Raw genomic sequence first — 10,613 nt, 5'->3', positions numbered from 1 at the left:
CCGGTACTAGATCTGCTGACGCCTGCAGAGTCGTAGCCCAGTGTTGGTAGCGAGGCCTGGCTTTTCTCCCCTGGCCCCCAAGTGTGGTTCTTTTGGATTTAAAAAACAACTACCAGGAGTTCCCATTCAGTTGATCTGCAGTCGGGTTAGACAGACGTATAGGTAAGTACATACTGTTTCCGTCTCGTGGCGTTGCCGTTCTGGATTTTAATTTAAAGGCCCCAACAGTGGGAGGTAGAATATGGGTGTACCAGGTGGGAAGGCTGAAGATATGCAGGGTGGAGGACAGTACCGGGACCCCGAGGCTCGCCCAGTCCACCGGTCTTCCAGGTGCTCCTTGTGACTGTGGACACTTTCCTGATTTCTGGTGATAGGAACTTAGGTTAGCTTACAGGATAGGGGTAGGTAAGGCATAATTTATGGTTAGTAAACTTTCCCCTGGAGACGTCGTACCCTGCATGTACGATGAAGAGCCTGCACAAGCCAGCAACGTGTGCAGATTAGGTTGTAGAAAAAAAGAATGAAGGGATTTATTTAAAGGACTATACTGAAGTACGAAGACAAGTGTATTTCAGGTCAAATGTTAAAAAGAAAGTAGAATATTCAAATATTTCTGGGGAGTAATAGTAGAAACTTTCTCCGAGGAAGGCAGACAGCTCTGTTTCAGCTGGATTTCACCGCCCTCCTTTTCAGGGAATCAAGTAAGGGAGGACAAGTGGTATTTTGTTCCTGGTGAAGTTCGTTGTCTGTGAGGAAAAACAAGGAAGCCCCATTCCAGAAGATGGGTGGGTATTGAGTGCAGACACGCTTGACTGAGATTTGTTCACCTGACACTTCTGTGGGTCTGGAAACGGACACTGCTGATGTTGTGTTACTGTTGCTGACAGAATTCCGTGTCTGCAGGGCATTTAAATGCACTGTTACTAGAAATAGACCCCCGTCCTTGGAGATTGTTCTCTATCTTTCTGACTCCACTCCGCATCTGCTACCTTGTCTGAGCTTTGCAGTGTTACTTCTATTTGGACACTTACTTCATGGTTTGGAACAATAGAGGAGGAAGCAACGATTAATATGCGGCCCAGATTCATTCCGTGTACTGGGATTACTTGTGATGAGGACGTTGTCCTAAGGGTTTTTGGCTGGGGCTCAATATGCCATGGCTTTCTCATTGGAAGCTCTGACCAGTCTCTGTCTAAGAGTTAGTGTTTTTCTAGTTAGTTCCACACCTCAGTTTTTCCCTCTAGAATTTTGAAAGGACTGGCCAGACAAGTCCCTCCGAAGGCTCTAATGGTTCCCAGTAGAACCATTGGGAATTGAGAGGACTGGCAACCATGGGGTAGGGTAAAAAACTTCACTGGACTGGCAGTGCAGTGGCACCAGGAGGTCTGAGCACTTAGCTCTTTGTTCCTGCTCTCCATCTCGTAGATCCTTGTCTTTAACTTGCTCTGGTTCTCATTACTGCCTATCTCTCCACTCCTTCTTCACTAAAATTTCTTTGGAAAATTTCGCAAAAATGTTCTGAGTAACACTTGTGCTCCTCACCCATTCACAGATTAAGCAAGGTTAAAAAAAGAGAGAGACTGCACTCACAACGGTCACGGTTGGAAGGAAACCGCGGCCACCCAAATTCAAGGAACCTGGAAGGAGCATCAATCCATTGACAAAGGTGGGTGCCTGTATGTTTCCTACCACTACCACTCAGTCTCCACTACACTCCCTTTTCATCCCAGGTGGAAAGTATTGGCCCCTGGAACCTATGCAGATTTCCTATGACCTTGAAGGTATTATCGGTAGGTCTCTGATACATCCCTCTAAACATAAGTGGAGCCTCCTGCCTCCCTGAAGGAAAAACAGGGGACGACACTTTGTAGGCATGGGAAGAGTGCAGAGTCTGAGGAGCTGAAATTGTGCAAAAGGTAGCCTTTAAAGTCTCCTTGAACCAAGTAGAAGGAAGGCTGCGGGGTTTTTTTTAACTTTTACTCTGTTAAAGCTGGGAATTGTATAATGGAAAAGGTGGAGAAAAGAGCCCATGGAAGTTCCTGATACACAGGATCCTCCACGGGGAAGAGGGCAACACTCTCTTCCTACTATTTTCCTTTGTCTTTTGTTCATGTCTAAGTGCATCAGGCTTGATTCTTTCACAAACCAAAACCAGATGTTAATGGATCTGCTTTGACTAGGTGAGTCTTGATGGGCATACTCCCCTAAGGAAGTGACTTTGGCACATCCTCATGGAAGCTTCACTATTCCCAGAAGGGATTAAAGCTGGTGGTCCACTGCAAATTTACTTAAAGAACTCAGATGTCCACATAGACCTAGAGATAACTTGTCTTTTTCTGGTTGTTATCAATATATTCCTTGGGAAAGCACATTCGATTTCTCTCTCTCTTTTTTAAATGTTTTATTTATTTCTAGGAGAGAGAGAAAGAGACAGCGTGAGCAGGGAGGGCCAAAGAGAGAGGGAGTCACAGACTGAAACAGGCTCCAGGCTCTGAGCTGGCAGTCAGCACAGAGCCCGACGCGGGGCTTGAGCCCATGAACCGCGAGATCATGACCTAACCGAAAGTCGGGCGCTCAACCGACTAAGCCACCCAGGTGCCCCACATTCGATTTTCTCTTGAGTAAAGTGTACACTGAGGGTATCAGAAATGGGAATGTATTCACTTTACTTTTTAGAGACATGTCTCCCCTAGCCACTAGGCTTTAGCTATCCTTTCCACTCCTTCTGGTCAGACTAGTAGGGAAGTCTGGTGAGAGAAGATCTTGTTAACACAAAATATATTTGTGAGGTCAGAGAGATTTGCTGGACAATGATCATTGACCTGGGATGGGTGAGGATTTAAAGGAGTTGTCATGGATTGACACGCATAAAGGGGGCATGCTAAAATTAAAGACCATGCACCAAATTAAATTTGTTCAGGTGCAAGCCAGAGGAACCACGCAGGTGTAGGAGTCAGGATGTCAGGCAGAGCAGGTGAGAGCTCCAAGAGCTTTAGGAGGTCACAACTTTGGAAGTAATCTTAGCCTTTGTGATAATAGTAACGACGGGAGAGGGGATGTTGTTAGGATTCTGTGAGTTGTTTAGCACCATTTCTGGCACTCTCAGTTCCTCCAACATAACTTCTTTTCTGTACAGCGCTCACAATCCAAGACACTAAAAACTTGGATTTCAAGTGTCACAATTTTAAAAAGCAGTCTATATGGTGTAAGAAAGTTGTCTGATTTCATTCTTTTGCATGTAGCCATCAAATGTTCCCAGCACCGTTCGGTGAAGGGACTGTCTTTTTGTCATTGTATATTCTTTCCTCCTTTGTTGAAGATTAATTAACTGTATAGTTGTGAGTTTATTTCTTGGTTTTCTCTTCTGTTCCATTCATCTTGTGTCTCTTTTGTGCCGGTACCATACTGTCCTGATGATTACAGCTTTGTCATACGTCTTGGAAGTCCGAGTTTGTGATGCCTCCAGCCTTGGTTTTCTTTTTCAGGATTGCTTTGGCTATTCAGGGTCTTTGGTGGTTCCATACAAATTTTAGGATTGTTTGTTGTAGCCCTGTGAAAAATGTTCTTGGCAATTCGTAGCATTATGTGAAATGTGTAGACTGCTCTGTGTAGTGTAGACATTTTAACAATGTTTATTTTTCTAATCCATGAGCATGGAATGCTGTTCCATTTTTTTGGTATCATTTTCAATTTCTTTTATTGGTGTTTTATAGTTTTCAGAGTACAGATCTTTTACTTCTTTGATTAGGTGTATTCCTAGGTTTCTTACGGCTTTTGGTGCAGTTGTAAATGGGATCGGTTCCTTGATTTCTCTTTCTGCTGATAAACTATTGGTGTATAGAAAGGCAGCTGATTTATGTGCCTTGATTTTGTGTCCTGCGACTTTGCTGAATTCATGGATCAGTTCTAGCAGCTTTTTGATGGAGTGTTTTGGGTTTTCTGTATAGCCTCATGTCATTGTGAATAGTGAAAGTTTTGCTGCTTCTTCGCAGATTCGGATGCCTTTAATTTCTTTTTGTTGTTTGATTGCTGTGTCCAGGACATCCAGTAGTATGTTAAATAATGATAGTGAGAGTGGACCTCCCTATCTTGTTTCTGACCGTAGACAAAAAGCTCTGTTTTTGCCCATAGAGGATGATGTGAGCCGTGGATTTTTCATAGGCCTTTATTATGTTGAGCTACATTCCCTGGAAACTTACTTTGTTAAGAATTTTTATCAGGAATTGGAATTGACGTTGTACATTGTCAAATGCTTTTTCAGCCTCTGTTGAGAGGATCATATGGTTCCTACACTTAACTTTCATTCATGTGGTACATCACGTTGATTGATTTTCAAATACAGAACTTCTCTTGCAGCCCAGGGATGTATCCAACCTGTTCATAGTATATTGTTGGATTCCATTTGCTAGCATTTTGCTGGGAATTTTTGTATCCGTATTCAGCAGGGATATTTGTCTGTAGTTCTCTTTTTAGTGGAGTCTTTGGTTTTGGAATCAGGGAAATGCTGGCATCATAGAATGAATTTGGAAATTTGCCTTTCATTTCTCTTTTTTGGAATAGTTTGAGAAGAGTAGGTATTACTTCTTCTTTAAATGCTTGGTAGAATTCACCTGTGAAGCTGTCTGGCCCTGAACTTTTGTTTGTTGGGAGATTTTTGATTCGTGATTCAAGGTTTTGTTGGTTATTGGTCTGTTCAAGTTCTCCATTTCTTCCTGTTTCCGTTTGGTATTTTATGTGTTTCTGGAAATTTATTTATTTGTTTATTTCCACTTTTTCTTTATCCATTCCTTCCTCAGTTGATGGACCTCTGGGCTCTTTCCAGAACTTGGCTATTGTTGATAGCACTGCTATAAACATGGAGGTGCAGGTGCCTTTTCAGATCAGCATATTTTGGATGTGCTGGATATTATGGATATCCATATTTGGATATTTTGGATATTATGGATCAGCATATTTGGATAAATACATTTAAGTACAATTTCTGGGTCATCTAGGAGTTCTGTTTTTAATTTTTTGGTGAACCTCCATACTGTTCTCAAGAGTGGCTTTACCCAGTTTGCATTCCCACTAACAGTACAAAAGGGTTCCCTTTGTCCACATTCTCACCAACATCTGTTTTTCCTGAGTTGGTATCTCATTGTGGTTTTGATTTGTGCTTTCCTGACGATCAGTGATGTGGAGCATCTTTCTTGAGTCTGTTGGCCCTCTGGGTGTCTTCTTTCGGAAAGTGTGTGTTCATGTCTTCTGCCAGTTTCTTTACTGGATTATTTGTTTTTGAGTGTTGAACATAGTAAGTTCTTTATAGATTTTGTATACTAATGCTTTATCTGATATGTCATTTGTAAATACCTTCTTCCATTCCATTGGTCGCCTTTTAGTTTTGTTGATTGTTTCCTTCACTGTAAAGAAGTCTTTTTTATTTTTTTATTTTTTTTGTCTTGGTGAGGTCCTCATTGTTCATTTTTGCTTTTATTTACCTTGCATCTGGAGAAATGTCTAATAAGAAGTTCCTGTGGCCAGGGTCAAAGAGGTTTTTGCCTGCTTTCTCCTCCAGGATTTTGATGGCTTCCTGTCTCACATATAGGTCTTTCATCAGTTTTTTGTAGTTTATTTTTGTGAATGGTTGAAGAAAGTGGTCCACTTTCATTGTTCTGCCTGTCACTGTCCAGTCCTCACAGCACCATTTGCTGAAGAGACTGTCTTTTTTTTCCATTGGACATTCTTTCTTCTCTGCTTTGTCAAAGATCAGTTGGCTATACAGCTGTGGGTACCTGTCTGGGTTCTCTGTTCTGTTCCATTGATCTATGTGTTCGTTTTCATGCCAGTATCACACTGTCCTGGTGATTACAGCTTTGTAATACGGCTTGAAGTTCGGGATTGTGATGCCCCCAGCTTTGGTTTCTTTTTCAGCATTTCTTTGGCAATTCAGGATCTTCTCTAGTTCCATCAAAATTTAAGAATTCTTCATCTTGCTCTGTGAAGAATATGGGTATTACAATATTGTCCTTTTAATTCATGGCCATGGAATATTATTACATTTCTTTGTGTCGTCTTCAATTTTGTTCATAAGCTTTCTGTAGTTTTCAGAGTATAGATCTTTTACCTCTTTGGTTAGGTTTGTTCTTTAAAGTTTGAACATGACATTATACATACATATCATATTTTGTTTACCCATTCCCTTTTAATGGACATTTGGGTTTTTTGCACCTTTTGGCTATTGTGAGTAATGTTGCCATAAACATTGGTGTACAAACTATGTTTTGGAGTCCCTCTTTCATTTACCCAGCAGTAGAATCACTGGATCAGATCATAATTTTGTTTAATGTTTTGAGGAACTACCATATTGTTTTACACAGTGCCTACACATTACATTCCCACCAACAATGAACATGTATTACAGTGTTCCACATCATAGCTGTACTTCTTGGTTTTAAACTTGATAGTCATGCTAATGGATATGAAATAGTATCGCATTGTGGTTTTGATTTGCCCTTTCTTAGGGATTAACGATGTTGTGCATATCTCCTTGTGCGTATTAGCTTTTTGTATATCGCCTTATGAAAATATGTATTCAAATTCTGTGCATTGTTTTAATCATGTTCTTTTGTTGTTATGGAGCTTAACAGTTCTTTATGTATTCTGAGTATGTCCTTTATCAGATATCTGAATTTTACATATTTTTTCTTGTTCTGTAGGTTTCCCTTTTACTATTTTCATAGTATCTTTTTTTTTTTTTTTAACATTCATTTATTTCTGAGAGACTGAGACACAGCATGAGCAGGGGAGGGGCAGGGAGAGAGGGAGACACAGAATCCAAAGCAGCTCCAGGCTCCGAGCTGCCAGCACAGAGCCCAATGTGGGGCTTGAACTCACGAGCGGTGAGATCATGACTTGAGCCAAAGTCAGACACCCAACCAACTGAGCCACCCAGGCGCCCCTCATAGTATCTTTTTAAAATTAATTAAAAAATAAATTGTGATAGAAGCCACATAGTATAAAATTCATCATCATAACTATTTTAAGTATACAGTTCACTAGTGTTAACTATCTTCATTTCATAGCCACTAGAACACTTTCATCTTCCCAAACTAAAAATCTACATCTAAGAACAACTCGCCGTTTTATCCTCCCTACAACCCTTGCCAACCGTTATTCTGCTTTGTGTTCTGTGAACGTTTCAGATACAGTGGAATATTTTGCCTTTTTGCAGCTGAATAATTGCTCTTAGCAGAGTATCATCAAGATATTGTGTCATCCATGTTGAAGCATGTGACAGGATTTCCTTCTTTTTTAAGGATAAATTGTATTCTCTTGTGTATAGACACATTTAGTTTTCCTGTTCATCTGCTGATGAGTATTTGTGCTGCTCCTATCTTTTAGGTATTATGAATAATGCTGCAGCAAAGGTTATGGGTTGTGCAGATGTCACTTTGAGACTCCACTTTCAGTTCTGTTCTGTTGGTCTGTGACTATCTTCATGTATTCCTACCACACTGCATTTTAATTTATGTGCCTTTGTAATATGTTTTGAGTTAACAAAGTGTGAGACCTCAAAATTTGTTTTTCTTTTTCAAAAGGTTGTGATACTTGGAGTCCCTTGAGAATTCATATAATTTTAGGATTGTTTTTCTATTTCTGCAAAAAAATAAAATAAAATAAAAATGTCACTGAGGTTTCAAGAGAGACTGCATTAAATCTGTAAATCATTGGCAACCATTGATATCTTAACAATCTTAAATTTTTAATTCATGAACATACATAACTTTCCGTCTTAAGTGCATCTTCTGTATTTTCAAACAACGTTTTGTGGTTTGCAGTTTACAAGTCAGTTGTCTCCTTGATTAAGTTTGTTCGTAGGTATTTTATTTTATTTTATTATGTTCTTGTGATAAAATTATTTTCTAAATTTCATTTTTAAGGTTGTTTTGTGTTAGTAGACAGAAATAAAGGTGCAACATTTTTGTATGTTGTTTTGTATCCTCAACTTTCCTAAATTCTTTTATTAGTTCTAGCACTGAGTGTATTTTTAGGATTTCGTATATATAAGATCATATCATCTGGGAATAGAGATGCTTTTACTTCATTTCTGACTGCACCCCTTGTATAATCTTTTTTCTCAAGATTATTTTTTCTACTTTGACTTCCAGTACTGTGTTGAGTAGAAGTGGAAAGAGTAGACATCCTTGTCTTCTTGTTCCTGTTTAGTCACCTTATGTGTTTTGATTGAAGCACTTAGACCATGACATCAAGTTAGTTATTGATAGCTCTGTACTTATCACCATTTTGTCAATTATTTTTTTTCTGGCTGTTTGTAGTTCCTCTCTGTTTTTGTCGTCTTCTTTTGCTGTCTTCCACTGCAGTTTGGAAGAAACACTGAGTTTCTTCAGTGTCCTGCTTAGAATCTTTTCTGTTTATTTTATGTGGGGTTTTCTGTTTGTTTGTTTGTTTTTGCTTTTTGGCTCCCACATGTTTATATACAACATTGTTAAGTGTATAACAGTCTATATTAACTCGATGATTGCTTATGTCTGTACACACTGCACTTTTAATTCTCAACTCCATGTTTGATGTCTGTGATTTTATATTTTATACCTTTTCATTTTGTGGTCCCTTAACAATCTTTAAAGATACAATTGATTTTTAGTACTTTTTATCCTTTAATCTTCATATTAGTGTCATAAGTTAGTGATATACTGCCTTAACTACATGTTTGCTTTTTACATGTGTGATTTCGTCTTACATATTTTTCTCATTTCCAGCTACAGCCTTTTCTTTTATGCTTAAAGGACTCCTTTTAACATTTTCTCAACTTATTTTTAATTTATTTTTTACCTTAAATGCAAGTTAGTTAACATATAATGTAATAACGGTCTTAGGAATAGAATTTAGTAATTCATCACTTACATGTAACGCCCAGTGCTTATCCCTGCGAGTGTCCTCCTTAGTGTCTCTCACCCCTTTAGCTGATCCCGCCACCCAAATGCCTTCAGCAACGTTTAGTTTGTTCTCTGTATGATGTATCTCCCTCTCTGTTTTATTTTATTTTTGCTTCCCTTCCCTTATATTCCTCTGTTCTGGATCTTAAATTCCATACATGAGGGAAGACATACGATATTTCTCTTTCTCAGACTGACTTATTTCGGTTAGCATAATACATTCTAGTTCCATCCGTGTTGTTGCCAATGGGAAGAGAATGCTCTTTCTTATGGCTGAGTAATCTTCTAGTTTGTGCGTGCGCATGTGTGCGTGTGACACTTAGACATAAGTGGGTTTGAGCCCCACATTGGGCTCTGTGCTGGCAGCTCAGAGCCTGGAGCCTGTTTTGGATTCTGTGTCTCCCTCTCCCTCTGCCCCTACCTGGCTCACTCTCTCTCTCAGAAAGAAAGAAAGAAAGAAGATGTGAGATATATACTTGTATACATATATACAATGGAGTCTTACTCAGCAATCCCAAAGAATGAAATCTTGCCGTTTACAACAACATTCCTCTTTTTTGCATCCTTGCCAACATCTGTTGTTGCCTGAGCTGTTCATTTTAGCCACTCTGACCAGTGTGAGGTAGTATCTCACTGTGGTTTTAATTTGTATTTCCGTGAGGGGGAGTGATGTTGAGCATTTTTGTGTGTGTCTTTTTGCCCTCTGGATGTCTTCTTTGTAAAAATGTCTATTCATGGTTTTTGCCCATTTCTTCACTGGATTTCTTTCATGTGTTGAATTTGCTAAGTTCTTTGGTTAGTAACCCTTTATCTGGTGTGTCATTTGCAGATATCTTCCTCTGTCCATCAGTTGACTGTTAGTTTTACTGATTGTTTGCTGTGCAGAACCTTTTTATCTTGATGAGTTTCCATTAGTAATTTCTGCTTTTGTTTCCATTGTCTATATGTGGGGAATAAGCTTAGGAATTTCTTGAGCTTATTCCCCACACCTATGGACATGTGACAAGCAAGAAGTTTCTGCAGGTGAGGTCAAAGAGGTTGTGGCCTGTTTTCTCCACTAGGATTTTGATGGCTTCGTGTCTTACGTTTAGGTCTTTCATCCATTTTTAGTTTCTTTTTTGTATGGTGTATGAAAGTGGTACAGGTTCATTCTTCTGGATGTTGCTGCCCCGTTTTCCCAACGCCAGTTGCTGAAGAGACTGTCTTTTTTCCATTGGCTATTCTTTCCATGCTTTGTCAAAGATGAGTTCACCATAATGTTTGTGGCTCCATTTCTGGGTTCTCTATTCTGTTCCATTGATCTGAGTGTCTGTTCTTGTGCCAGTACCGTACTGTCTTGATGATTTCTGCTTTGTAATTAATACAGCTTGACATCCAAAATTGTGATGACCCCAGCTTTTTTTTTTTTTTTTCTTTTTTCTTTTTCAGAATTGCTTTGGTTATTCAGGGTCTTTTTTATTTCCACGCAAGTTTTAGGATTGTTTGTTCTAGCTCTGTGAAGAAGGCTGGTGCTATTTTGATAGGGATTGCATTGAATATGTAGACTGTTTTGGGTTTTATCAACATTTTAACAATATTTGTTCTTCTGATCCATGAGCATAGAATTTTTTTTATCCTTTCTTTTGTATATTCTTCGATATTTTTCCTAAGCTTTCCATAGTTTTCAGTGTACATGTT

At 39.1% G+C, this 10,613-nt stretch overlaps 1 pseudogene; it reads left to right on the top strand.

Annotated features, from left to right (window-relative positions):
* Nucleotides 1-241: 241 nt before the first annotated feature.
* The window catches only part of LOC144245560 (BCL-6 corepressor-like), a 49,004-nt pseudogene continuing 38,632 nt past the window's right edge, over nucleotides 242-10,613 (top strand).

Source organism: Crocuta crocuta, unplaced genomic scaffold, assembly GCF_008692635.1.
Source record: "Crocuta crocuta isolate KB4526 unplaced genomic scaffold, BGI_CrCroc_1.0 scaffold1309, whole genome shotgun sequence".
NCBI classification, from domain to species: Eukaryota; Metazoa; Chordata; class Mammalia; order Carnivora; family Hyaenidae; genus Crocuta; species Crocuta crocuta.
The sequence above is the reverse complement of the archived record's forward strand: the minus strand, read 5'-3'. Positions and strand labels throughout refer to the sequence as shown.